At 39.4% G+C, this 27655-nt stretch overlaps 1 long non-coding RNA gene across 1 annotated transcript; it reads left to right on the top strand.

Annotated features, from left to right (window-relative positions):
• The first annotated feature begins 1289 nt into the window (after positions 1 to 1289).
• On the top strand, positions 1290 to 16618 carry LOC120235119. Its single transcript, XR_005529311.1, has 3 exons — positions 1290 to 1439; positions 13197 to 13298; positions 16500 to 16618. It is a non-coding gene; the product is annotated as an uncharacterized LOC120235119 (long non-coding RNA).
• Positions 16619 to 27655: the final 11037 nt, after the last annotated feature.

Raw genomic sequence — 27655 nt, 5'->3', positions numbered from 1 at the left:
AGCACAGAGCCCGATGTAGAGCTTGAACTCACAAACTGTGAGATCATGACCTGAGCTGAAGTTGGTCGTTTAACCAGCTGAGACACCCAGACACCCCTAGATCTTTTAGAATATTACTTTATATTAACTTGATCTTTAGTGGCCTGAATGAAGTAATTTAATTGTTTATAATAAATGTAAGCAAATTTATTTTGCTTTTGTCCACTTCTTATATGTTTTGGTAGTTTTAGTTTTTGACTTTTATTGCTATGCCAAGAGCAATATTTATGATTGATGCATTTTAAAAAATAATTTTAAAAAAGATTTTGTTTTTAAGTAATCTCTACACAGTGTGGGACTCAAACTTACAACAGCAAGGTCAAGAGTTGCACGCTTTACCAACTGAGTCAGCCAAGTGTCTCAATTGATACCCCTTGACTGATAATTATGTCTGCTGTAAAATTGGCTGTCTATGTCTTGCTTACTGCTTCTTATTGTCAATTCAACCTTGCCTGAATTGAAGAATACAACCTTACCTTTCTTTTTGTTTTTATTTTCTTAATATGCTTTTTTCTTTCACTGTCATTCTTTGACCCTTAAACTCTGAAACACACACACACACACACACACACACACACAAACACACACACACTTTCTCACAGTGTTCTGTTGATCAATACCATATCTGCTCTTAAGAAAGATGAAAGTTCTCAGGGCCCCTGGGTGGCTCAGTCGGTTAAGCATCTGACTCTTGATTTTTGCTAAAAAATCAAGCCCCACGTTGGGCTCTGAGCTGACAGTTTGGAGCCTGCTTGGGAATCTCTCTCTCCCTCTCTCTCTGCCCCTCCCCAACTTGTGAGTGTGCTCTCTCTCTCTCTCTCAAAATAAATAAATATTTTTTTAAAAAGAAAAATTTACTGGACTTTGAAAATGACTCAAAATTCTCATAGACACACTCACAGGCAGTGCTGCAAGGGGACTGGTGTGCCTTTGGGAAAAGGACATAACCCTGGGCAAAGCAGCTCTCTTTCCCAGGGGCAATTCCTGGAGAGAGACTTGCCTGTAAACTGCCAGCAGGTGGCAGCACTAGTGCCTTGGCCCCCAGTGGGAATCGGGTGGTACCACAGCACCCATTACACCATTCTGCCATTTTGAGGGAAATTTAGGCTTCCAACTAGCATATCTTCTCTTCAGTTGAATATATTCTGCTTTGTGGCTTATTTATTGAGATTTTTATTTGGTAAGCATTTTTTTTTTTCTAATATGGGTTTTGTTTCGTTTCATTTTGTTTTCTTTTAAGTAGGCTTCACACCCATTGTGGAGCCCAACATAGAGTTTGAACTCACGACCCTGACATCAAGACCTGACCTAAGATGGAGAGTCATATGTCCAACCGGCTGAGCCACCCAGGCGCATCCAAGCATCACGTGAGCTTTAAAGGCACAGAGGGACACTCCGAGGTAGAGGCTGACTTCTGTTGCCTCTGTTATTTCAACTGGGAAGCCAGGTTGTAGACGATCTTGATTTCTCTGCAATGACTGTGGCTGGGGTCTCAGAGCTCTAGCTTCATAGGTGTTGAGAAGTAGGGCACAGCTTCTTTATTTTGATGCTGTGGCTGGTGTCATAGATGGCCTGGGTCTGGAGCCAAGAGCTGCAGCAACCAATTCCTCCTGGCAGGGCCACAAGCTCAGTTCTATAATGGGACTTTAAGAGGTATTCCCTGAAGCTCAGCCCAGAGCTGATCTTCTTCAGACCTCCTGATGACTCTGATGCCCATTAGATATCCTGTAATAAATTCCTTTTAGCTTAGCCAAACTGGAGTGGATTTTGTATGCAATAAAACCTTCACTGATACATGTGGATGCCTGGCATTTTCTGGTATATTACAGTTGTGCTTTCTTGTTTCAGAGATGTTTTACATTTGTTATTTTAGGGGTATTACTAGTGGCTTTGGTGGTATTAGGATCAAATGCTTAGGCATTTTGATTTCATCTTCCTAGTGAGAATTCACTTTACTCCGAGACAACAGAGTTTAATAACCTAATGTAATAAGAGATATATTCACTCTTAAAAAGGTTTTGGTCCAGCCTCTTGCAGCTCTTGCAGTATGATAATATCTTTCTCCTCCTCCTCTTCCTCCTCCTCCTCTTCCTTCTTCTTCTTCTCCTTCTCCTCCTCCTCCTCCTCCTCCTCCTTCTTTTGGCAAGAGTTATTTAGCAAGTTCTTATCCCACCTAAGCCTGGCTTGCATATTTTAAAATTTTATTTTAGAGAGAGAGTGTGTGTGTAAGTAGGGGAGAAGGGCAGAGGGAGAGAGAGAGAGAGAAAGAGAGAGAATCTTAAGCAAGCTCCATGCTCAGTGTGGAGCCCGATGTGGGGCTTGATCCCACAACACTGGGAGCATGACATGAATTGAAATCAAGAGTCAGATACTCAACTGACTGAGCTACCCAAGTGCCCATTGCTTGTGTTTTAATAGAAACCACAAGTTGCAGCTGGAGTTTTCCATGACTTCAAGACTGACACAAATCTTGACTCAATTACAAGTCTTCTCTTGATATAAGGGGACTCCATAGGGGGTTTAAGTTAATTCTACCATAGTCTAGTAGTTAGTGAAATAATTCATGAGCCTAAAATAGCTAATATTCTGTGCATCTTTAAAAATTCTTAATTTTTACAACCAAATGATTCTTTCTAAATGTTTTTATTTCCATAAAGCATCAATCCTTCAAGGTTGATCATTACACTTACAAAACACTATTGACAAAGGAGCATCTTGGTAGCTCAGTTAGTTGAACATCTGACTCTTGATTTTGGCTCAGGTTATGATCCCAAGGTTGTGGGATCAAGCTCTGTGCTGAGTGTGAAGCCTACATAAGGACCTCTCTCTCTCCACCTCTGCATCTCTCCCCCACTGGTGCTCTCTCTCTAAAATAAAAACAACAAACAACAACAACAACACCAAAAACATACCTTGAGACAAATTGGGAGAAAATATTTGTAAAAAACACAGTTGATAAAGGACTGTTACCCAATATATACAGAGAATCTCAAAACTCAACAATAAGAAAAAAGAAGCAGATTAAGAAAATGGGCAAAAGATCTGAAATGACAACTCACCAGATTGCAAATAAGCATATGAAGCTATGTTCAACACTATATGTTATTAGGAAATCTCAAATTAAAACAACAATGGGATACAACTGTTTACTATTAGAATGGCCAAAAATGAAAACACTGACAACACCAAATGCTGGCGAGGATGTGAAGCAATAGGAACTCTCATAGACTGCTGGTGGAAATGCAAAATGGCAGTCACTTAGGAAGACAGTTTGGTGGTTTCTTACAAAATTAAACAGACTCTTACCATACAATCCAATAATTACACTCCTTGGTGTTTCTTTACCCAACTGAGTTGAAAACTTCTGTCTACACAAGAACCTGCACACTGATGTTTGTAGCAGCTTTGTTCATAATGCCCGAGCTTGGAAGCAACCAAGATTATTTGGTCTTTCAGCAGGTGAATGGATGAATAAAATGGTGATACATCCAGACAATAGACTATTTTTTAGCCCTAAAAAGAATTGAACTATCAAGCCAAGAAAAGATATGGAGGAAACTTACATGTGTATTAATAAGTGAAAAAAGCCAATCTGAAAATGATATATATATGGTATGATTCTAATTATATGGCATGCCAGAAAAGGCAAAACTATAGAGACAGTAAAAAGATCAGTAGTTGTCAAGGGTTAATGAGGAGAAAAGGATGAAGGTGAGGCACAGATTTTTAGGGCTGTGAAATTATCCTGTATGATATTATGGTGATACATATATACACTTGATAAAACCTTTAGAATTTACACCAAGTGTGAATCTTAATGTAACCAATGGACTTCAGGTGATAATCGTGTCAGTATTGGTTCACTGATAGTAACAAACGTATCCCTGTGTGTGTGTGTGTGTGTGTGTGTAGGAGGTATATGAGAACTCTTTATTTTCCAGTCAATTTTGCTGTAAATCTAAAACTGCTCTAAAATATAAAGTCTACTTAAAAGAAACATTAGGGCAAATTAAAAAAATATATTTTTAGGGGCACCTGGGTTGCCCAGTCAGTTAAGTGTCCAACTTTGGCTCAGGTCATGATCTCACAGTCCGTGGGTTTGAGCCCAGCGTCAGGCTCTGAGGCTCAGGTCATGATCTCGCAGTCCGTGGGTTCGAGTCCAGCGTCAGGCTCTGTGCTGACAGCTCAGAGCCTGGAGCCTGCTTTGGATTCTGTGTTTCCCTCTCTCTCTGCCCCTTCCCTACTCATGCTCTGTCTCTCTCTGTCTCTCAAAAATAAATAAACATTAAAAAATTTTTTAAAAATATTTTTTTAGGAGCACCTGGCCGGCTCATTTGTTTTTTGTTTTGTTTTGTTAAATTTTTCTTAATGTTTATTTATTACTGAGAGGGAGAGAGAGAGGGAGAGCATGAGCAGGGGAGGGTCAGAGAGAGAGGGAGACACAGAATCAGAAGTAGGCTCCAGGTTCTGAGCTGTCAGCAGAGAGCCCAATGCGGGGCTCGAACCCACAGACAGTGAGATCATGACCTGAGCCGAAGTCGGACGCTTAACCGACTGAGCCACCCAGGTGCTCCCTGGCTGGCTCATTTGGTACAGCATACATCTATTGTGGGTTCTGCTTTCAGCTTTCTCCTGCAAAAGGCAGAAAAGATTACCCAACACTCCATGCAAGTGAAGAGAGATGAGAGGGAGGCTTAGGGAAGTGTTCCTGAGCTGCTTTCAAGCTCCCATATTTATTAAGCATACATTCAGGGAAACAATATGCAATAGGTCAGTGGACTATGTGCCAGAAAGAATGTAATGAAAACCTGCAGAAAAACAAGTTAACACAGGATAAAATATTCCATGGGATAACATGGTCTAAGGAATTTATGAGCACAGACAGGACCTAAACCCTAGATGTACATTAGCTAGATAAGCTAAGCATGGCTGCTGTTTTCAGCAAGGCCAGAAGCCAGTGTTCTGTTTTGCAATGCATTCCCTATAATCTCCTAACCCGGGACATAGCTATTTGATTTTCCACAACTCTTGATCTTGGGGTTGTGAGTTTGAGCCTCTGTTGAGTGTAGAGATTACTTAAAATAAAATCTTTAAAAAATGTTTTTTAAAGTTTATTTATTTTGAGAGAAACAGAGAGCAAGAGAAAAAGAGGGAGAGAGAGAATCCTAAGCAGGCTCCATGCTGTCAGTGCAGAGCCTGACGTGGGGCTCAAATTCACAAACCGTGAGACCATGACCTGAGCTCAAATCAAGAGTTAGATGCTTAACTGACTGAGGCACCCGGGTGCCCCCAAAATAAAGTCTTTAACATATATATACATATACATACATATACACATACATACATATATGTATATACACATTTGTTTGTTGTTTTTATTTGCTTACACTTACAAGGTAATTTTAAGTATTTTTATTAAAATTATACTTAGAGTTAAAAGATAAGCATGTTTTAGTTAATAAAATGCCTCTTACTATCACTATTATCATAATTATTATTTGACTTTAAAAATTCCTCAATAGGCTTTAGAAATTTAGTGATCAGTGAGAAAAAATTGAGAAAAAAACATTGAGAAAAAATATATCTATACTTGACAACATTGCTTTTTGTCTTCTGATGTTGCTATTGTTAATATTTTCATGCCATAATGACCCCAGTTAAAAGTGTGGAAAAGAATCCGTGTAATACAGCATGACCAGTACAGTAAAGCTGTATTTAGAGCCAGTCGAATTGTCGAGAGGTTTACTCATCCACTGGGTAATTTCACAACCTTCTTCTTAAATTTGGTTGCTTTGGACACATCTTGTCCTGGAAACAAACTCTAGGCTCCATAATACATTCAGAAATAGTAGATTCACGTCTTTTTTTCCAGCTGGTCCTGGTAGGGTTTACACATTTACTCCTACACATATCAATTCCATTACTTTGGCACAATAGAAGGTCACATGAAAGAGGGGACTCTCTCAGCCTGTCCATAGTTGGAAAATTAATTCTTTTAAGTGCTTTTAAAAAATCTCTACAGGTGGTCAGGTCTTATGAACTTAGGACCAGCAATGACCTCATCACCTTCAGCTGGTCTAAATGTTATCTTTGGCTGCTGAGTACTTTTTGAAATCTTGTTAATTATGATTGTTTTTCCTAGTTATAAGTCCTTCTGGATAAATTTTTATAAAACATTTATTTTTATTGCTTACATAACTACATAAAATATTTTCATTGGTGTCAAAATGTCATGTTATTGCCAAACAGATTCCATTTCAATTTCTAGAAATTATTGGAAAGTTAATATTCACATTTTAATGGCACCCTTGCTATAGTATTAAATCATGCTTTGCTGAAATTTACAACAGAAGTCATAATTACATTGTGTTTATACAGAATAAAGCACAGGATAGACAACCATTCCAGTTAATCTCTATGGTTAATAATTATATTTTCCTTTCTCTTAAAGATAAATCATGAATGAAATTCAGTGTTTTTTTGAAACTGAGTTTTCACGGAAATCATTTTCATGGAGACTCAACACTCACTTCTCTTTTCAGCACAATGGTGTTTTAGTTTAGGAGTCATAAATTCAATCTTTCTTCTGGTTTGGAAAACTTTACCCTATCCGTTTCTATGTCAAGAAAAGAGAACATATTTTAAAGAGTAAGATTAGGTAAGAAAATCATAGTGCTACCTAAGCATTTAGTTTCTCCTCAGAGATGTTGTTTCAAGAAAACTCAACCTCCATAGATGTCATTTCAGGATGCAACTGTTTTTTCTTTTTTTTAAATGTCAATTGATTTTTGAGAGAGAGAGAGGGAGAGTGAGCATGGGTGGTGGAGAGGCAGAAAGAGAAGGGGACAAAGTGGGCTCTGTGCTGACAATTCCCTCTTAGCAACTTCTAAATATACACCTCAGTATTGTTAACCATAAACATTATGTTTTATGTTACATTCCCAGAACATATTTATCTCTCAAATGAAAGTTTATTATCTTTTGACAGTTTTGCACCTTTTGAATTGGGTGAGGCTGGCCAAAGGTACAAACTTCCAGCTTAAATTACTACTAGAAAATGCCAAATCCTACTGAATAAAAACAAACGTGTATGTTTAATATTTATCATACTACATTTTTATTTTTATGAAATATTGCTTTAAATAAGCAAGAATTCATCTAGGACATAGCTCTTTTTTTGTGTATGTGTCACATGCAGATCTATGTTGTAACTAAATGTTACTAAATGTGATAGAATTCTACCTATAGACTTGAGTAGAACACATTCTATTGTGATAGAATAATGGTCCCCAAAATATCCACATCCTAATCTCCAGAATTTGTGGCTATGTTACCTTATCTGGCAAAAGGGGCTTTGCATGTGTGATTAAATTGATACTTTTGATAGGGGAAGATTATCCTGGATGCTCTAGGTGGGCTCAATATCATCATAAGTCTCCTAAGAGAGAGAAAGCAGAGTCAGAGTAGATGTGATGGAAACAGAAGTCAGATTGAAAGGGAGAGAGAGAAAAAGAGAAGGAGGGAGAGAAACAGAGACAAAGATATTGAGATTTTAAAAATGTTTGGTTATTTTTGAGAGAGAGAGCACACACGCATCCCAGCTGGCAGTGGGCCCTGTGCTGACAGCAGCAAGCTGATAAGACGTGGGGCTCAAACTCACATACTGTGAGATCATGACCTGAGCCAAAGTCAGATGCTTAACTGATTGAGCCACCCAGGTGCCCAAAGATACTGAGATTTGAAAATGCTAGACTGCTGGTTTTGAAGCTGGAGAAAGAAGACAAGTTAAAGAATTCAGGTGCCTCAGCCGGTTAGGCGTCCAACTTTGGCTCAGGCCATGATCTTGCGGTTTGTGAGTTTGAACCCTGTGTTGGGTTCTCTGCTGACAGCTCAGAGCCTGGAGCCTGCTTCGGATTCTGTGTCTCCCTCTCTCTCTGCACCTCCCATGCTCATGCTCTGACTCTCTCTGTCTCTCAATAATAAATAAAAACGTTAAAAAAAAAAAAAAAGAATGCAGGTGCCTCTAGAGGCTGAAAGGCAAGGAAACAGATTCTTCCTTAGAGCCTCCAGAAGGAACACAGCTCTGCCAACCCATTTCAGACTTCTGACTTCATGAATTAGAAGAACATAAATGTGTGGAGTTTTTGTTTGTTTGGTTTTTGTTTTTAAGTAGTCTCTACACCCAACATCGGGCTTGAACTCACAACCCCGAGATCAAGAGTCACATGCTCTATGGAGTCAGGTGATCCTTCCAAGCCACTAAGTTTGTAATCTGTGACAGCAGCAATAGGGAAATAGTACATCAATCGCCACTGATTTCATTTTCTTCACATGGTATAGCTAACACCAATTAAAAGCAATTTAAACTTTAGACACTAGTTTTCAAGTCTCCAAAGAAACAAGCATGGTGGGTATAAGACTGGCTAATTTACCCTTCTGACCTTCACTCAAATGTTGAAAGCTGGGAGAGCTGGTATTGAGCACACAGTGCCTGTCCATTACTATTCAACACGCTTCAGAGCCACATTGTTCACCCAGCGGGGGCTACTGAGTGCTGGAAATGTGGCCGGTGTGAAAGAAGATGTGCTGCAAGGCTAAAATACACCAAGGATTTTATAAAGAGGATGTAAAATAGCTCATTAATAATTTTTTAGTACTGACCACGTTATCATTGAAATGATACTATTTTGGATAAGTTGCATTCAATAAAATGCATTACTAAATTAAATTTCAATTTCTTTTTACTTTTTGAATGTGAAATGAAAACATTTAAACTACATCTGTGGGTTACATTATGTTTCTATTGGACAGTTCTGCTCTAAACAGACAATTCTAGTGGTGCCTGGGTGGCTCAGTTGGTTGAGTGTCTGACTCTTGATTTTGGCTCAGGTCATGATCCCAAGGTTATGGGATTAAGCCCTGCATCAGGCTCCATGCTGAGTGTAGAACCTGCTAAAGATTTTTTTCTCTCTCTCTACCCCTCTCCCTTGATCGCGCACTCTCTCTCTAAAAAGAAAAAAATAGTTAAGCAGATAATTCTATGTAATGATGTAATTAACATAATATAGACTATTTACCATGCTCATTAATATATTATTGAGTAATGGGCGCCTGGGTGGCTCAGTTGGTTAAGTGTCCGACTTCGGCTCAGGTCATTATCTCAAGGTTCGTGAGTTCAAGCCCCGCATCGGGCTCTGTGCTGACAGCTCAGAGACTGGAGCCTGCTTCAGATTCTGTGTGTGTCTCTCTCTCTGCCTCTCCCCTGCTCCTGCTCTGTCTCTACCTCTCTTTTTCAAAAATAAATAGACATTAAAATAAATTTAAAAATATATACTCTTGAATAATGAATACACCAATCCAGCTGAGTTAATGGATTGATTTTCATACATTTTACACATTTGAAAGCTAATCATCTACCTTTTTTATAGTCACAAGCTCCTAGAATCTGACCTCTACAATCTCAAGTTAAATTGTGGTGAGTTAAGTCAGACGTTAAAGAAATTCTAGAGGGAAAGCCTGAGGGATGTGGGAAATACTATTAGCAGTTCAAAGATAGCATTTGGCATGAGGAAAGGCAGTGTTTTCTGTAGGGGATGAAAGTGATCTTTGCACATTTTGTCGTTGTTTTTTTTCTGAGGAAAGGTGGTGTGTAAATATGAAGACATTGTTACTAGGAAAGCCTCAATTTTAGGTGATGTTTCTTTTAACAGCCAAAACATCTTTTTTCCTGTGATATAGGAATACTCACAGTGAAGGTTTAGAATTAAAAAGAAGAGGCAGGTTGCCTGGATGAAATAATCCAATTGAAGCCATTAAGAAAAAGCTAAAACCTCTGGGCTCACAAACACAGACATGTCTGGATGAAAACAGAACATGCCGTCAGAGGAGTGCTCGGGTCATAGATGCCTGGACCGTTGGTGGACTTCTATATGGTTTAGGAACATGGAGAAAGTCAATATAACAGCTTCAACATTTGGGACACATATACCTTTTTACCTGCAGATAGAATGAGTATCTCTGTCTTCTTTCAAAGACCTCATGGATATTATATCTTTCTCTTCCTGAAGAAATATAATTTCTTTTGAAATCCAGTTAATGTTTCATGAAGGCATCTAGCCAATGTAATTTCCTGGATCAGATTAATGTTTGTAGATTAAGAAATCTTAGGAAACTAGACAGAATCTGTAAGCAATTATATTTGGGATGATGATTACCTTAGGGTTCAGAGAGGAAAAAACTATATATGTGTATTAGGAATATATATATGTATATATGGAATGTATGTGTTTGTATATATAGAATATGTGTATGTTTTAGAATTAAATATACATATATATAAATGCATATATTATGGATATGTATAATATATGGATATGTATATATATGAGTGTGTACATACATATGTCTATGTATATATATATAATATATATATTTCTAACGCATACATATACATAGTTATATAAATGCGAAAGCAAAGCGATGAACATTTGGTAAAAGACAAGACAGCCATTTCTTCCTGGGTCCTCCATGCCATTCCGAGAATGCCAAGTATCATGTAGGATACGGGGCCCATGCTTTGACCTTCAGCATGAGCAAATCTATACATTAAGGAAATTATTCCTACTTTAAAATTTCAATAAGTGGGTAAATGTTATAAGCCATTCTCAGTGGGAGGATTTGTCCGCAATTTCTTGGATCACCCTCCCTCATCCCCATTTCACTACTTTATTTTGTAAGGGCTGCCTCACCCTGTATCTCCCATGTGGTGTGTCAACCATCTCAAGTGGTCTATAATGAAGTGGTAGCCTTGGAAAAGCTTTCCCTACTTCCTGATAATATCCCTGTGTATATATGTCATGGTGAAACATGCACAGAAAAGTTATCAGGGAATAGGAAAAGCTTTCCAAAGACTACTGGCATTGGATGGAAGTCAGCTATCAGCGGCATATATCCAAGTGGACTTCCATTGGAAAATGTCCTCATTTTTTTCCCCATGGGGAGTGGAGTGTAAATTTCTTGGCTTGCCAAGGATATGAAAAGAGCCCATTCATTAAAGTAACTTAGCTTTCATACTTCAAAGAAATAATTTCTCTGATTTCTTAGATAAGATACCAACTAGATATAAAAGCCCTTAGCAGGACCTCTTGTAAATTGTTAGGCCAAATCCAGAACTGTTTTTTATGTTTGCAAAGCAGGCACTTCAAATCTGAGTACTCGTGGTTAAAATTGTCAAGGCACGAGGCTGAGTGAGGACATACCAGATTTACCTGCCTTGGGGCACTACTAAGACTGGTTGGCTTTCTTTGAGCCATAAAACTTTTTATTATTTTTTCTGCATAGATTATGCCATGGAACCGTGTAGCCTTCTGGGACTTCTGTTGCTTGTAAAATGGCCCAACATTTTTGTTGGCTCCACTGCAGGGTGAGAATTGCTCATCACCCTTGCAGAGCAACTGGAGACCTCTTTCGGGGTTCATTGGCTAACCTGCACTGGAGGGCAGTTAATAAGCCAGTGAAGGAAATGTTAACATTAAATTAAAATATGTGAAGGAGGATTCCTGTGAGCGTCAGATAGGTTAGATGCAGTAAGTGCACTGAAAGTCAGAATTCAGGGAGAGGACCAAGTGCTTTGTTCTTTTCTAAGGCATGCAGAACTCATTATTGTTGATGGAAATGAAATCCATGAGGCTGAGTGCGTCAAATAAGTCAGGGGTTGGAAATCCTTTGGCTCAACTTTACTCGCCAAAGAGTTTCTCTAAAGAGAAGCTTGCTTACCCTACTGTGAGAACATTCATTATAAATCATACATAAGTAAATAATATTTCATAAATATTATTATAATTATTTCATAAACAATCACCACACATCTTTCTTTATATAGTTTAATCACATTTTTTTTTCAAATCCAGCTTCTTAATGGTGAAGGTATGGATGGATTAAAACCAAATGCTTAATGGGGCGCCTGGGTGGCTTAGTCGGTTAAGCGTCTGACTTTCGCTTAGGTCATGATCTCTCGGTTTGTGGGTTCGAGCCCTGCATCGGGCTCTGTGCTGACTGCCAGCTCAGAGCCTGGAGCCTGTTTCAGTCTGTGACTCCCTCTCTCTCTGACCCTCCCCTGCTCACGCTGTCTCTCTCTCTCTCCTAGAAATTAAAACAAAAAAAACAAAAAACAAAAAAAACAACATGGGGCGCCTGGGTGGCCAGTCGGTTAAGCGTCCGACTTTGGCTCAGGTCATGATCTCATGGTTCGTGGGTTCAAGCCCCGCATCGGGCTCTGTGCTGACAGCTCAGAGCCTGGAGCCTGCTTTGGATTCTGTGTCTCCCTCTCTCTCTGACCCTCCCTTGCTCATGCTGTCTCTATCTCTCTCTCAAAAAAAAAAAAAAAAAGAACCAAATGTTTAAAATTTACTCCCAGAGAATATGAAATTGGTCTTAGAAGAAAGTAATCTTTGGGCTGATAAACATGGTCCTAGACATCTCTTCTTGGTAGATCCTACTGAATTCTTAAGATTCTCAATGGTTATAATTGAGCCATCTGGAGTAGCCAAAAGAGTGACAGACAGAAAGTGTAACACAGCAATGATAAATCAGGACTTGCAGTCTGCAAACCATGTGCCAAATCCCCATTAATTTCAGTCTTATTTGACATATAAAATTTAGTAGTATATATTATAACAAAATGATGGTGGAGAGTTTTATTTAGCTCTTTGTGTTGCAAAGATTAGAGTCACCTATTCCAAAAATTCTTTAAAGGTTTAATGTAGCAGTATCCACATATTGCTTGGGAATACTGATAGTGTCTCAGAAACCCAAGCACAGTGTTCATAGTAGAACGATCCCTTTGGAAAATGGAACAGGAATTAGAAAATGATTTGGGATCAAAGACAAGTCTGAGATCCTCAAAAGTAGGAGCCTATTCATTTCACTCCTGGTGTCCAACTTTAAGGTGAAGTCATTATGCATCCAGTGTCTTCTCTATGGCTACCAAATGGCCTATTTTTTCTATATATTACTTTTCTGATTCCTGGAAGAGGCATTCTGGTCTCTTTGGGTAAGTATTGATTGGCCAGGCCAATAAGTCTGCTACTTCTTGGGAATTTGTTGTGGTTGGGTTTGACCTATATGCCATCTTATTTTCTGATTACATTTCTTCACAGTCACTGAGGCACAGGTGGAAAGAAGACAAAGACTCTTTTTATTTGAGAACACATCTTTTGAGTGTCTGTGAATGTAAGTGAAACTCAAGATACCTTCTCTAGGTAAGACTCAACCTATTAACCTGTCTACCTCACAGTTGCAAACCTTAGATTTCCCACATGTAAGTGACAGAGCAGAGCCAATATTAGGCAAAGAGTCAAGTAGGCAATGAGGTTTTGTTGTCAGGGTCATTCTTCCTTCTCAAACCCAGAGACATTTTATATCCTAGTAAATTAAAGACAGGCTTAGTGTGCTAGGAAGAAGATGTGACTTAGTGTCCAGAGATATGCTTATATTACACCTTTGCCCATATTCAGTAGCCTTGGGTAAATCAACAAGCTTCTCTGAGCTTTAGTTTCCTCACTATAAAATGTAACTATCATAGAAAGTTGTTTTAAATAATGTATGGAAGAAATGGGCACATGGTACATCATTATTTAATATATACTTAAAAAAAACAGAGGTGGAAGGAGTTCTTCAGGGTTCCATTTTCCAGATGTGAAAACTGGGGGTCAGAGATGTGATTTCACCTAAGTTCAAGGGACCACTTAATTGACCACTTAGTCAATACTAAGACCCAAATCTCCTGACTTCCCACCCCAACGCTGCTACAAGGTCTCTCTAGGTTTCTACACAATTCTCAAAACTTGCTCTTTAGAAAGAATGTGTGTATGTGTGTAAAGTTAAAACCTCTAGTTTCTTTCAATGAACAAGATAGATATATATTTTAAAGGACATCCTCCTTCTTTTTTTGTAATGTTTATTTATTTATTTTGAGAGAGAGAGACAGAGACTGATTGGGGGAGGGGCAGAGAGAGAGAGGTAGACAGAGGACCCAAGCAGGCTCCATGCTGTCAGTGCAGAGCCTGACTTGGGGCTCAAACTTATGAACTGTGAGATCATGCCCTGAGCTGAAACTATGAGTCGGAAGCTCAACCAACTGAGCCACCCAGGCTCCCCAAGACATACTTTTACAATTATACTAAGAATTCCTAAAGTTCTTTTTTTTTTAAAGAAAGAAAATATCTGATTCTTATTTGCTGTGAAGAGGGAATAAAAATTAAATTGGCTAAATTACTAACTGTCCTTGAGGAACATGTGTTTTAATGGTAATTCAAGTCTTAAAGGAGTGAAAGTCTTCAGCTAGTTGTCTCTGGGCCTCCGGCAGTCACTCTGGCCACATTTTTGCCTCCTGTGGCTCTGAGGTCGAGAGCAAAGCCAAGCCTCCTAACTGGCAGTCAGATGATGCAGACTGAATGGCCACAAAACCCAAGGTGATCTGGGCTCACCTGGCTGAACCCCACAATCCAGAAGTATGCTCCATGCCACACATTCCTCTGCCTTGTGAGCAAAACATGGCATGATGCAGTGGAAACTTTGTGTAATCCATTATATTTTCAAATACCAAAGAGCTGACTTTTAAGAAATGTTAAAGTACTAAATCCCAGATCTCCTCAGCAGGATACCATTAGTTTGTCCACAAAATTATCTAATTTGCTCAGGAGTTCAAGATTGTCGAAGTATGTCTACCTTCTTCCACACATCATTATTCCTTCACAAATACCTATTCTCTCTTTTGTGCAAAGCACCCTGAGAGATACAAAATGATGTCTGATGCACTTCTTCCTAGTTGAATCTACTTTTTTACTGAGATGAGAATGGAGGCTCCTTGAAATCTGGAATCTTGTCAATCTTATTCTCTGTTAGGGTTCAGAGTCTAGGACAGTATCTGACACAAAATAGGCACTTAGGAAATACTTGCGGAATGCAGCAGTAGATATATTTATATGAAACATTAATCATAGCTAACATTCATGCTCAGTAGTTTTCTCAATGCTATGTCATTGATCCTCACAACTCTGTGAGGTAGGAAGTATTAATATTCCCATTTTGGAGATGGGGAAACCAAGGCTTAGAGAACTGAGTGACTTCCCAATGGTGATCTGGTGCTTTGTCCCAAAGTCATCTGGCTCTGAAGTCCATGCTCTTAGTCACTAGGCTCTGTTGCCCCATGTGTTATGCTGCCATCTTGCTTGGAGCAAAAGGCACTCATTCCATGGTTTTAGAACTAAAATCAAAGAATGTTTACAATGAAATCACATTTGTGGTCTAAACAACAAGTAAGTTAGAAAGTTTTCTAGAGTCTGAAACAGATGTGGGGCCAAAACTTCCTGGGAGGGATAGGAAGGACTTAAAAGGTGAAAAGTAGCATTCATCTCCATTTGACTTCTAGGAGATGACCTTGAAAATCCTCTTTATAAGATGATTATATTATAAATGTATACAACATTATAATATTATTTTTTTCTTTAACCCCATTTCATCATCTTAAAAAATTTGTGTGGGAGAGAATCTGGTCTTGTTTATACTTCAGTTCACCCTCAGTACATGCATGGCACCTTTCCATTGATTTGAAAGGAACTGAGTTATCACCAGGATGCTATAAGCTTGATGGACTGGGGAAGGCTAATTACACCAAAATATCCTAGCCAAGTTTTATTTCTGATAAGCTTCCCTCTTTCATGCATTTCTTCAATTTATCCCCTTCTTTGTAAGAAGTCCCAAAGAAGAAGGAAAAAACCTCTCTCAATTATTCATATGAAATAATTTTTGATGTCTTCAGAGATTTCTCTAGGTTCTGGTCCAAGCCAGACTATTGTTCAATTGTACCTACATTCTTCCTACACTTGAGGGATTTCAAAAAATGTACTTCATGGTTTGGACCTGTTTTAATTTTCTCTAAGTTATTTATTTTCTCTTGGGGTTAAGAACATTTTGTAAATTTGCAAATACCAAAAGTATTTTGCACACAACGAGTAGGCTTAAAAAAACAATCGGATCAGATTCAGAATATTTCCCCATGGAAAGGAAGTGCACAAAATAGGCAAATGATTAATTGAAAAACAAAGCGAAGGAACTAAAATATCTTCCTGAACTAGTTCCTAAGGTATGCTCTTTTTCCATTATGAAACACTAACTAGTCTGCACTGTTTGTTTTTTGAAGTAAAACTTTGATGGAAAAATTAATAACTGAATCTGCTGTGTATTTCACACTAATATTAACATTCTTTTTCTTGCCAAACATTTTGCTATGAGCTTGGGCATTCATGCTCAGTACGTTTTCCAGCCTGTTCAGGTGTTCATCTATTTTGTTCCCATAAGTTTTCTACTAAATTTTCAATTGAAGCTCCTTGAAAGTTAGAACACTACTGTATCTTCATAGAGATTGGTAATAAAGGCAGATTTTCTTTTGTTGTCTGCAGGAAATAAGACAAACTCCTGGTTTGAATTTCACTCCATTGAGTAGGGTCTCCACAGTATGAAGATCTAATGTTGATAACCAGATCTTTTTTGGAAATGCTTGGTATCGGAAGAAGGGTGACAAACTATGCATGACTTAATTGATAAGTTGATAAATTCATTAAAATTGCTAAATTGACAAAATGACTGAAGTTGATAAATGTTTCTTGAGCACTATCTGCAAAGCCAACTTCACAATTTTCTTTTTTAATGTTTATTTATTTTTGAGAGAGAGAGAGAGAGAGAGCAAGCAACCAGGGGAGGAGCAGAGAAAGAAGGAGACACAGAATCCAAAGCAGGCTTCAGGCTCTAAGCTATCAGCACAGAGCCCAATACAGGGCTCGAACCCATGAACCGTGAGATCATGACCTGAGCCAAGGTCAGATGCTCAACAAACTGAGCCACCCAGGTGACCCTACAAAGCCAACTTCAAATTGAGATTTGCTATCTATTAAAAAAGGCAAGGATGTAGGATCTTGGAATACAGACCTAATTAGGGATGTGCTTCCTGGTACCTTGCCAGCAAATCATGGACAAGAACCAGCTCTTCTCAGCTTGTTGTTCTTTCTAACTTAGAATAACTGGGCAAGAATTTGACTTTCACACCTAAATCAGTTCCTCAGTGTAACTGACACCTTCCAATGGCAAGCAGTGCCACCATAGAATACGACTCTTGAGTTATGCTGAAATTAACACAAACTTTTTGTCCTCTGGGTCACATCTTGCTAGGGAAACATTCCCCATGCCTGAAAGATCTAATTATATCTATTTGCATAAGTCAAACTAAAAAATGTTGATAGACATTTTGTGAGTCCCTTATGTCAGGGACTCAAGAGACTCTAAAGAGATGTGACTAATATTTGCAGAAGCAGCAGTAACAGTAGTAGTAAAAGTAATAAGAATGATGAAAGTGCCAGTTAATATTTGTTGAATGCCTTCTCCCTGGGCACTGTGCTAGGCACTTTGCATGCGATAATGACTTCATTTTCTAGAACAAACCAAAACTCAGAGAGGTGAAATAACCTCAGTTCCTAGGGTGGACTTGAGAAATGATTTTTCTGTAAAGTTTAGCAGAACGTACCATGTGGGAATGTTTTTTTAAGAGGGGAAGTTTTTGTCTATCATTTCAATTTCCCACTTCTTATTGTATAGGTTTTCTTTTCTGGGCTTAAAAACTATACAATCTGGGGCGCCTGGGTGGCTCAGTCGGTTAAGCATCTGACTTTGGCTCAGGTCATGACCTCACAGTTCATGGGTTCAAGCCCCGTGTCTGGCTTTGTGCTGACAGCTCAGAGGCTGGAGCCTGCTTCGGATTCTGTGTCTCACTCTCTTTCTGCCCCTCCCCTGCTTGCCCTCTGTCTCTCTCTCTTGAAAATAAATAACATTAAAGAAAAATAAAAGCTATACAGTCTAATTTTTATTTTTATGGTGGTTGCTCTTCACTTAAGCCCATTGTCATACTTATTTTTCTATTGAGTTCTGAAATTCTTTAATGTCCGTATTTTCCCTGAACCAGATAAGTAATTCGTATATTCTCCTATAATTTTGTTTTCTTCCCCCACCATTACCCCACTTCTTATGCTGATATTTTCTAGAATAATTCTGGGTCACTGAGGCATATATTATCTTTTTCTTTGCTTTTGTTCTGCCCTTTTAAAAACCACTTACATGATGTTTAAGTCCTCTATGCCTTTGCGGATTTGCTTTTGTCTTCTTGCTCTATCATACAGAAAGAGATGTGCTAAAGTCTCCCACTAGGATTGTGAATATTCTGGTTTTTTTTCTTTTAGATTTTTTCAAATTTTGCATTATAGATTTTGAACCTCTGTGAACAAAGGATCACATATGCAAATAAATATGTATTCCCAGGGAGTTGAATCTTTACCATTGTGAAAGATTTCTTTCAGGAAAGTTTCATTTTCTTTTAAAAAATTTTTAATGTTTATCTATTTTTGAGAGAGAGAGAGTGAGAGAAAGAGTGTGAATGGGGAGGTGTAGAGAGAGAGGGAACAGACTCCAGGCTCCCAGCACAGAGCCCGATGCAGGGCTTGAACTCACAAACCGTAAGATCATGACCTGAGCTAAAATTAAGAGTCGGATGCTTAACTGACTGAGCCACCCAGGCTCCCCAGGTTTTTTGTTTTTAATTTACACTTTTCATATGAAAGAAAGTGCAGCTGACCCTTGAACAATGTGTCAGGGGCGCTGACCCCCCTGCACAGCTGAAGATTTGCATACAACTTTTGATTCCCCAAGAATTTAACTACTAATAGCCTACTGTCAACTGAAAGCCTATCCATAACTTAAACTGTGGATTAACACATATTTTCTGTGTTATAGTATATATTGTATTCTTACAATAAGATAAGCTAGAGAAAAGAAAATGTTACTAAAAATAATGAGAAAATATTGTACCGTATTTACTTAATACAGTACAACAGGATTGTACTGTATTTACTGAAGAAAAAATCTGCAAAGAAGTGGACCTGTGGTGTTTAAACCTTTGTTGTTCAAGGATCTGCTGGAATAGGACAAACGGTTCTGTGTTCTCAGCTTCTGTGTTTGGTCTCCAATTTTTGGCTCAGGGCTCATCAGCCTCTAAAGCCCAAGGCTCACCTCTTAGGAGATTTTTGGTATTGCTAAATGCCCCTGGCGAGCTTACTGTACAGACCAGGATAATGGGAGAAATTTGGGAAAATAGAAATTGGCAAAAGGAAGGAATAATTGATAAAAGGGATAAAGGAGAGAGAACTAGAAGAAGCTGTTATAGGGAAGAGAAAGAGATTGGAAGGTAGTGTTTTGTGGAAAGAAACATGTGATGACCCTACTTCAGGTGTGTGGAGTATCCCATTAAACACAGCACCATTGTATTAAATTATGTTATGAAAAAAGGACATTTCAGGAATGTCACATTGTTGAATTATGAGGTGCAAATGGTTTAACTCCAAGGGGCATGGGTTGTGTGAAAATCTGCTTTTTCCTGGCCCTGTAACCTTAACTTCTTTAAATTGTCATTTCCTCATCTGTAAAATGAGCACCTTATTAGAAGCTACCTCATAAGGTAGTTCTGGAGATTAAAGACAATATTCAGAGTTAAGATTTTGGCACATTGTAAGTCCTCAGGAAGTGTTACCTACTTTCAATGTTATTATTGTTGTAACTATAATTGTCGGCATACTAGGTCAGCAACAAAAAGTTACAAGCCTGTTTTAAGTCAGCTCTAACTAGAGATTATAACTCACTCTGGCAGCTACAAGTATCAATGGGCACTTTAATGAAGAACTAGTTGTCATAAAATTTAGATTATATCTGGTTTTTTTTTCTTTTTTCCCCCAAGTCTGCTAAGAATGGAAAAGAGCTTTCCTGAAATATTAAGTTTGTTTAATAGTTTTAAGGACCATTGATTTCTAACTTTGAGATGTTCTGACTTTCAATGTGGTTGTAGAATATAACCTGTGTCCCTGCTATCATTGTTTTTTATATGAAGTTGCTCTGACTTATTATATGGATAAAGTAAACTATATTTATTAGAGTATATTTACTAGATTATATAGATTTATTAGATTATATATTATACATTAATATTATAGATTAATTGTAATTAATATTTATAACAATTATATTAATTATAATATATTATGTTAGTTATAATATATTTATTAAAGTTATATTTATTAATATTATTATATTTATTAGAATGTGTCTGCTGTAGGAATTACATTTACCCACCAAGCCTTATAATGTACAAACCAGTACTATAATCTTTAGCTCACTATCCATAATTTCTGACTTGAATCTGTGACTTCCTTAGAGTAGGGCTCGAACCCACGAAGCATGAGATCATTATCTAAGCGAAAGTCGGACGCTTAACCTGCTAAGCCACTCAGGCGCCCCAGTCAGCTAAGCTTCTGACCCTTGATTTCAGCTCAGGTCATGATCTCACAGTTCATGAGTCTGAGCCTGGCAACAGGCTCTGTGCTGACAGCATGGAGCCTGCTTGGGATTCTCTCTCTCCTTCTCTCTCTGCCCTTCTCCTGCTCATACTTGTGTGCACGCTCTCTCTCTCTCATAAATAAATAAATAAACTTAAAAAAAAGTATATACTATTATTCTGGTGTGGAAGGTTATTGTTCCTCTTTTGCCAGAGTACATGGGGATCACGGGCTCCATAAGAGCCAACAGCTGCTTTCCAGTGTGACCAAGACCAGAACCTGAATCATTTATTACAAATTCTCTTTCCAGCATACACCATTGCTGTACAAAATTAAAATACTTACATAACACCAAAAAAAAAAAAAACCCTCGCAAAAACCTAACCTAGTAAATCCTAAACTAGATGTAAACCCTTTAAATAGTCTCCAGATATGAACGCTACTCAGAAACTAATAAAGATTATTTGCCCCATTGGATGGTATGGTAAGAAGCTATTTTTGTTGGATTGTGAAAATTCATTAAAATCTCTATATAAGCAGCTGTAAAAGTGTACTATCTATTAAAAGTTACCTATATGCTGATTTTGTTCACTGTTTTCAGATATGAGGTTTAGCATTTCAAAAAAATTAATGACTATCTTATTTTGGGTTTTGCAGATTATTATTCCCCAGAAATCTCCCTGGCCCAAGTCTTACTGCCAAACGAATTCTTTAAGAAAAAGTAATAATTGTGAATAGGTGTAATAGTGCCATAAAGTCTTATGAAATAGATGGAGCTGGTACTGTTTGATAAATTAAGAAGATAAATAAATGAAAAAGAGTAAATAAATGTCGCTAAGAAGTAGTACCTTTACCCTTCCACCTGCCAGAAATATCACCTTTGGTGGTTGTGGGTAATGCCAATTATTGAAATAATTGACTATGAGAGAAACCCTTAGACTAAAATATTGAACAACCAACCAACCAATCAATGTGTTAATGTCTATTTGGTGTATGACATTTCCTTAGATTATGTGGGAGGTAAAGATATGTTTAAGGTACAGTTACTATATCTAAAGACTTCATAATTTGATTCATAAAGCAATATTTGATACAGAAATAATAGAATTTTGGAGTATGAATCAAATAGAGAATTTTTGATAACTGGAAGAGACCTTAGAGATCACCTAGCCTAACCTTCATGATTAAAAAATAATTAAGTGAGGGGCACCTGGGTGGCTTAGTCGGTTGAGTGTCCAACTCTTGATTTCAGCTCAGGTCATGATCCCAGGGTCTTGGGATTGACTCTCCTTCCCCTCCCAACCCATTGGGCTTGGAGCCTGCTTAAGATTCTCTCTGTCTTTTTTCCTCTACCCCTCTTCCCTCCTCATTGCTTTCTCTCTCTCTCTCTAATAAATAAAATAAAATAAAATAAAATAAAATAAAATAAACCAATTTAGTGAGACTTTAAAATGAGTTGGCTCCTTATAATTATAACTGACATGACAGGCTCACTCCTATCCTTTTTATTTTCTCCCTTCATACTGAGCATTTTGGTTTCAGTTGACCGTATATATTATTAATTCAATTCGTAATTGAATTATGAGTAAGAATTTTCAGTCCATATGTTGAAATCCTAACCCCCAAGGCAAAAGCATGGGCGGTGGGGCCTTTGGGAGGTAATCAGGTTATAAGGGTGGGTTCTCAAGAATGGGATGTGTGCCCATACAAAAGGGATCTCACAGGGCTCCCTTCTCTTCTTTTGCCATCTACCAAGGCTGTCCCTTTATACTGGAAGGCTTTTGGTTTTAGATCTCACTACACACTTAAAAGGGGGGTGAGTGGGTCAAGTTCAAGCTTCAGAATGCTAGCTCTTTTGTTGCCATAGCTTATAGCAGCTTCTTTCAGCCAGAGGAAGGATTCTGCTCAGTGGGATGGTTAAGATGTTTCTGGGAACAGGGCAGCAAATGTTCAGTAAGGCCAAGGTTTAAGAGCAGTTTCAATGACGCTGCTGCTCATAGTCTGAGAAGCAGAGGAACGACAGAGCTGTTGCTCTTTGGCCATCTTTTAAATTGAAATTCATGGACTTCAGAGATCTGGCCACTCTGAATATACACGGAGGCATTTTCCTTCTAGGGAAAGAGTGTCTAGCTTTGTCCACTGTCTCACCCATGTCTGTTATCCCTTCAAAATTAAGGACTGCTCATTTCTCCAAGGTCTGGAAATATGATAAAGTAGAACTTCACTTTATCTTGTGACAAAAAATAAAGCTCAAATACTTCATTTAATGTTTGTTTTAACTTTGTTCTTAGTACTTTATTTTTTAAAGTTTATTTTGAGAGAAGTATAAATAGAGAGTGCAGAGGAGGGGCTGAGAGAGGGGGAGAGAGAGAGAGAGAGAGAATCCCAAGTATGCTCTGAGCTGTCAGCACAGAGCCCAACATGGGGCTGGAACCCTGGAAACATGAGATCACGATCTGAGTGGAAATTAAGAGTCCAATGCTTAACCCACTAAACCACCCAGGTGGCCCTCAGACATTTCATTTATTAATTCATTAAAAACAAACATTGAGGAAAATTATGGAAAGCAGTAGCGCTTTGAGAAAAATGGTTAGCCAATTTTGGTTCCTTTTCTCTCTACAAGGGAGAGCCTAAGGGGGTTTCCAGACCCACAAGCCTTCGGCTCAAAGCCTGCTTGCTTCTCCTGCCAGCACCCACGAGAGCCTAGCCATTCAGAACTCTCCAATCAAGACTGGGCCCAGTGAACTGTCAAAGGTGAATAAGAGCAAATCTAAGGGTCTCATAGGTGAGAGGGCAAAACAGGCAGAAAAACCAGAGCACAAGTCCAGTGCAAGAGAATTGTGGGAAGAGCAGAAGAGTGATTAAATTGAAAACAAACCAAAACAAAACACAAAACTGTTTTAACGTGCAGCAGATACAAGGCTCATTCGAACTTGACAGCATGATTTCCGACATAAACAACCCAGCCAGGAACTAAAGAGAAGAATGGTGGTTGTTGATGCCTGGATTGGTTGCTTGCTATCAGCTTCAGGGTCAAGCTCAGAAACAAAGGGAAACCCTGAGTGTAGGAGGCTCGAGGGATGGGGGGGAGGAGGGGGCGGCCAAGGCCGCAGATGCAGGGTGAAGTCAGGGAGGGGGAGGGCGTTGTTGGGGGTGCGCGCGGAACCGCACAGGTGCACGCGCGCAAGGGCAGCCGCGCCCACGCGGGTTCCCTCGGAGTCCTCTGCGGGATTGTCACGTGTTGCGTTGCCACTCAGGCCTGCAGCTGTTAGGGTGTGGCCGCCTCACCGGTGCCTGGAGGAGGCCCGTAGGCACGTGGGCTTCAGGGCCCTCGGTGTTCAAGTGCGCGCCACTCTGGGAGGTCTTCAGCTTCTAGGTGGCGGTGGTCGCCTCCGCCATGCGCTGCGCGGTCAACCCTGCTCGCGTCCATGGCCTTCCTCCCCCGAAGGGGCGAGCAGCGAGACACGGGCCAGGTGAGATGGTGCAGGCCTCCTACCTCGGTCTTCAGAGCGTGAAGAGCAGCGACGGCGGCGGGGAGCCGGGGAGCGGGCTGACCTGAGCCAGGGCTCCGGAGCGCCGGGCGGCGGGGCCAACGGTGTGGACGAGGGTCCCTGGGCCCGTTGTCCGGGAGGCACGCCGCGCGTGCAGGAGATGGTGGCCTGGTTCGTCTGCCCCCAGGTCCACCTTCAGGATGTTACCCCGCCTCCCCTCCCCGCAGCACACAGCCTGCGTCCCGGGGGCCCGAGCCAGAGGCCAGGGTCTGCCCTTCTCCCTGGAGGGCCAGGCCACCGCCACCGCCCGGCCGCCTCCACGCGTGTCCAGCTTGAGACTGGTGGGTGACATCCGCTTCCGGGCTTGGGGGTCCCGCCCGGTGCGTGCTGCCCTGGAGATTCCACAGACGTGTCCTGTCCCAGGGAACACAGCCAGGACAGCTTTTATACATAAGCTTCCTTGAAACCGACGCTGAGGTTCTGGAACCAGCTGCAGCCTCCCTCTAGCCCGACTCCTTCAAAGTGGCTGGGGGACATTGTTTTGTTTCATTGAGAGAATCCCAAGCTGGCTCTCCGCTCTTAGTGCACAGCCCCATACAGGGCTCAAACCCACCAACCCCTGAGATCATGACCTGAGCAGAGTCTGATGCTTAACGGACTGAGCCACCCAGGGGCCCAGTGGCTGGGGAAAGTTTTCAGCATTTAAGAACGTTTGAGAAGCCAGCAACAGCCTTCTCACAGTTACTGCTGGCTGTGCCTGTAAGCTGGGACACGCTGGGTGTTTCATACATTATCTGCAAAGCAGCCAGGAGAGGTAGGGATTTGAAAGAAACAATTCTAATACTGAAGAAAAAATGTAGGCAGCGCGGATGTATGATATGAGGATCCCTCCCATGGCAATAATTGGCATTTTTAAAGTGAAAAAAGACCAGATGGAAGAGAAGCAGAATTAAATTCTACAAAGACATCATCTGGAGTAAATAAATTCCTGACATTGCAGCTTGTAAAGGCTTCCCAAGTTACAGGCTTTACTGATGAGGAAAGACACACACCTGGGCATATAATAATAAAGTCCTGGAACTTTATTCTTTTATTTTTTAATGTTTTTAATTTATTTTTGAGAGCGAGACAGAGTGTGAGTAGGGAGGTGCAGAGAGAGAGAGAGAGAGAGAGAGAGAGAGAGAGAGGGAGACACAGAATCAGAAGCAGCTCTAGGCTCTGAGCTGCCAGCACAGAGCGCCATGCGGGGCTCAAACTCATGAACCATGAGATCATGACCTAAGTTGAAGTTGGAGACTAAACTGACTGAGCCACCCAGGTGCCCCAGTCCTGGAACTTTAAATAATGAACAAACTATTATAATAGAATATAATGAAGAGAATATTATAATAAGAGAATATTGTAAGTACCTAAGGTACTCTCAAGTAAGATACCATTGGCCTGGATGATATAGTGAAAGACATATGTGAGCATAAATGAGAATTTAAAGTATATCAACTGTACACCTTGTGAAAATATCAATAAATGAACCACAAGGGAAATCTTAAGATGGAGAAGATAAAGAGGTAAAGCAACAGTGGTGAGCAACCCTCCCTTTCTCCCCTCTTCCTTTCTTACTTCCTTCTTTCCTCCCTTCCTGTTTCATGTATACATCTATCTGAATAGAATTTATTACCTTGAAATGTGATCCATAAGTAATAGGCAAGGTTCTTGAAACAGGAAGAATATGCTTTAAGGAAATTCCCTCTCTCCCTTCTTTCCTCCCTTCCTTCCTTCCTTCCTTCCTTCCTTCCTTCCTTCCTTCCTTCCTTCCTTCCTTCCTTCCTTCCTTCCTTCCTTCCTTCCTTCCTTCCTTCCACAACAAGTCTCAAGAACAAGGAATAAACTTCATACTGAAGAATTCGACCCTAGTGGACATGGCATTTCTCCTGATCTGTAAGTGCCTCTTTTCTTTGTTTTTAAACCACTTTATTGAGTATACAACTTGGTCATTTTGGAAGTACACACTTGTGAAACCACCACCATAATCAATACATAAACATATCCATCGCCTCTGAGTTTCCTCCTGCCCTTTTAATGTTAATTTTTTTATTTTTGTGATTTTGGAATCATGTGGTATTTGTTCTTTTGTGTCTGGCTTATTTCCCTTAAGGTAATATCCTCTTGGTTCATACATGGTGTCACATATAACGGGATTTCCCTCTTTTTAAAGGCTGTATAATATTCCATTGTATTTACATATCATATTTTCTTTATCCATCTGTCAGCAAACATATGGGTTGCTTCCGTGTCTTGACTATTGTGAATAATGCTGCAATGAACATGGAAATCCAGATTATCTCTTTGATATATGCACGATTTTAATTCTTCTGGATATATGCCCAAATATGAGATTCTGGATCATGTGGTAGTTCTATTTTTAATTTTTTGAAGACATTCTATACTGTTTTCCATAGAGGCTGCATCAATTTACATTCCCACTCACAGTGCAGAAAGATTCCATTTTCTCCACATCCTCACCAACAATACTATTTTTTGTTTTCTTGATAATAACATTTTTTTGGATAGACATCCTAATAGGTGTGAGGTGATACCTCATTGTGGTTTTGGTTTGCATGTCTCTGATGATTAGTGCTGTTGAATACATTTTCATATACCTGTTGGCCATTTGTATGTCAACATTTCGGAGAAATGTTGATTCGGATCCTTTGCCCATTTTTATATTGGGCTATTTGAGGTTTTTGCTTTGTTTCTTTCTATTGAGTGGTTTGAGTTCCTTATATATTTTGGATATTAACCGTTTATCAGATATATGGTTTGCAAATATTTCTTTCCGTTCTGTGGGTTGCCTTTTCACTTCGTAGATTTTCTTATTTGGTGTGCAGAAGTAGTTTAGTTTGAAATTTTTAATATTTACTATGCTGATGAATTAATATTTACTATGCTAACTCAGAAAAGCCTAGGAATTGGTGATTGTGGAGAGGGGTGGGGAGTTGAAGCACTCCATGGTTCTCATTAGGGGCAGACGGTCAAAGAGGGGAGGAGAAAGGGGAACGAACATATCCTATGGACTTCATCTTAGGGGTTGAGGGAAAAGTAGGGGTGCACCGGAACAGCTAGGTAGGGACATAGTTGACAGCCAGTGTAGTAGAGGGGCTAAAAATAAAATGTAGCTCTATGCTATTTACAAGAAAACACAACCTCATTTAGGCAGTGTTAACAACAAAAATGAAAGATTGAACATGTAGATATGAGACAAACTCAAATAAAAAGTAAAAAGGAGTGTGCAGTGAAACTTTGTAGCTGTTATGTGGTCCAGTCACATAATAACAACAAGGATAGAAGGTCTTCATAGTGAGATTACAGGCTGCATTGGGTCAGCATGACCTCTGAAACAAGAATCTGTTATTGTCTGAAAGCAAAAACCAACCACGCTACCTGATGTAATCTGGATAGTGTTTCAGTGAGTATCTGCACACTTAAGAATAGGGTTCTTAGAACATATATAGCATGAATGCCTGCTAGTTAAACTGTATAAAGACTTATATGGAGAATAGCTCATAAAATGCCTTTCCTGAAAGGAGGGCATTCTCTGGCCATTCTATATAAGCCCTATAACATCTATTTTGTGATATATGAGTGTAATTTGTTTTATGCAACAAATGCAAGTATTGATAACAGACGAGGTCTAATTTG

Source organism: Hyaena hyaena, unplaced genomic scaffold, assembly GCF_003009895.1.
Source record: "Hyaena hyaena isolate Hyena2069 unplaced genomic scaffold, ASM300989v1 scaffold_122, whole genome shotgun sequence".
Lineage (NCBI taxonomy): Eukaryota > Metazoa > Chordata > Mammalia > Carnivora > Hyaenidae > Hyaena > Hyaena hyaena.
The sequence above is the reverse complement of the archived record's forward strand: the minus strand, read 5'-3'. Positions and strand labels throughout refer to the sequence as shown.